Source organism: Pteropus alecto, unplaced genomic scaffold, assembly GCF_000325575.1.
Source record: "Pteropus alecto unplaced genomic scaffold, ASM32557v1 scaffold195, whole genome shotgun sequence".
Lineage (NCBI taxonomy): Eukaryota > Metazoa > Chordata > Mammalia > Chiroptera > Pteropodidae > Pteropus > Pteropus alecto.
This window is the reverse complement of record NW_006438073.1, coordinates 9,939,007-9,941,084: the sequence shown is the minus strand read 5'-3', so window position 1 is coordinate 9,941,084 and position 2,078 is coordinate 9,939,007. Positions and strand designations below refer to the sequence as shown.

Genomic DNA, 2,078 nt, shown 5'->3' with positions numbered 1-2,078 from the left:
CAGGCCCCAGCCCGGCTCTGAGCTGACACGAGAATCTGAAAAGTGCAGAGCCACACGAAAATGAAGCTGCACAGACTGCAGCTTTTCAACTTAACCAACTTAAATGAGACTCGAAAACACGCTCACTCAGTTCAACCTCGGTTAAAGGCTTGGCGTCGTCAGTACCAACGCACACGCAAGTCTGTAACAAACACAGGTTCTTAGACTGAAAACCAAGGAAAGTAAATTTGCTGATTCTGAACTTTAAGTGGTGACTTGCTCCAAACACCTCCAACAGTTCCAAATGTTCCATAAATACAGAAACCCTGATTAACTCTACAATGCGTGTTAGAGGCATAACGATTCCACGTACAAAATACACGGGAAGAAAAAAATCGGAGAAGCATGCAAATATTTAAGCAAAGTGTTGCTCGCTGCAAAGTTATTTTAACAGTAAAATAAATCCACAAGTCATTAAATAGCCAACGATAGAGGTATGGTTAAATTAATTGCTGAAAATCCATATATTGGAAAGGTATTAATCCATTAACATCATGTGAAAGAAGCAGAAGATATTTTCAAATGAAAAAATTTAACATGTAAACATAGAATATGATCCCAATTTTGCATACACAGAGATGCTTACATAGATATACACATATCCAGCACACGCACGCACACACACACACGCACGCACGCACACAGACACACACACCCTTGTGCTGCAAAGCTCCATGGGTGTTTAACCTCTGGGCAAAGACATTACAGATTTCTGCTTTCCTCACAGGTTCTTCTATGTCCAAATTTCTACGCTGGGCCTGAGCTAATCTAACTACATGTCCGTCACGCACATGGACACATATCAACAGCAAAGTAAGGGGAAAGCATCAGTTATTAAGAAGAGCAAAGAGCAGGCCCCGAACCCTGGACCACGCACGTTCCGGGCCCCTCAAACAAAGTCGGATGTCACCTCTCACCTAACGAGGGACTCATCACATGTCAGGGGAGACTGTAGGCCAGAAACGAGCACATCCCAAGACACCTCGAAGTCACCTTTCCCCAAACCTGCTCCTCCCCTTGTCTGTCCCGCCTGGTCAAGGGCACCAGGGCCACCACCGATGGCATCTAAACTGGGCCACCGCCGGAGAAAGCCAACAACATCACGTTGGCTTCCTGCCACGTCACCCTCCCTCCTGCAAGCTCTCCCTCCTGCCCGCAGGTCGTGCCTCTGGAGGGCGGTTCATCTCTACCTCCCAGGGGAACAAGCGCTCTTCCCTCCCGGGGACCCTAGCCAGGGCTGTGGGGATGCGGGCCCCACGTGTCCTCCCCTCCACCGACCTAGTCTTCTGTCGCTCACCCTCAGGCCCATGAGCCCACCAGCCGCGGGGTGAGGGGGGATGGTGGTCCGCTCCTCTCCCAGCAGCTCCCACAGACTTTCCCCCGGAACTGGGCTCGGAGCCGACCCCGGCTGGCACATCGCAGTCCCCCCGAGACTGAGCGGAGGGGCAGGGGCCAGTGGTGTTTATTTCACGCAGCACTTGCGTACGTGCCAGGCTCACGGGCCACTTCGCGCGTGTCCCCGGAGTCCGTACCCGGTGGCTCCTCCCACCTCCGCTGGGAAGAGAACGGCGGGCGCTGAACGGTGAGACGGTGCGGGCAGGGCGGCTCGCTGCCTGTCGCCCCCGGTCCCACTGTCCGCAAGCTTCTGCTGACCTGGGGGGCGGGGGTCCTCTGTCCACACCCGAGGACACCAAGAGGTTAAGGAAGTCAGCAGCACAGAGTCGCCAGTGACAGAGCTTCAGACCCCCTGATGCCTCCAGCCTCCCTGTGCCCCCCAAAGTGCCAGCCGACCCGACGTGGGTCCGCACCCTGAGTGTCAGCTCGAGACCCCCAACCGGAGTTTCGCTCAGCCACTTCCGCTCGCTTAGGGTTTTTGCCGCTAGCCGCAAGTTAGCCGCATCCTGCCGCCCAAATAAAATGAACCGTCACCGCGAAGCCACAGCCTGAGCCGGACCTGGTCTCGCGCTTCGGTCCGCGCCGGGGTGGGGGCTGCACGCGCCCTGCGGACTCAGGCGACGCATCCAGGTCAGGGCTTCGCG

At 55.2% G+C, this 2,078-nt stretch overlaps 1 protein-coding gene across 1 annotated transcript in view; it reads right to left on the bottom strand.

Moving 5' to 3' along the window:
• SMOC2 (SPARC related modular calcium binding 2) overlaps positions 1–2,078 on the bottom strand; it is a 123,294-nt gene that overhangs the window by 94,772 nt on the left and 26,444 nt on the right. The window lies entirely within an intron of this gene.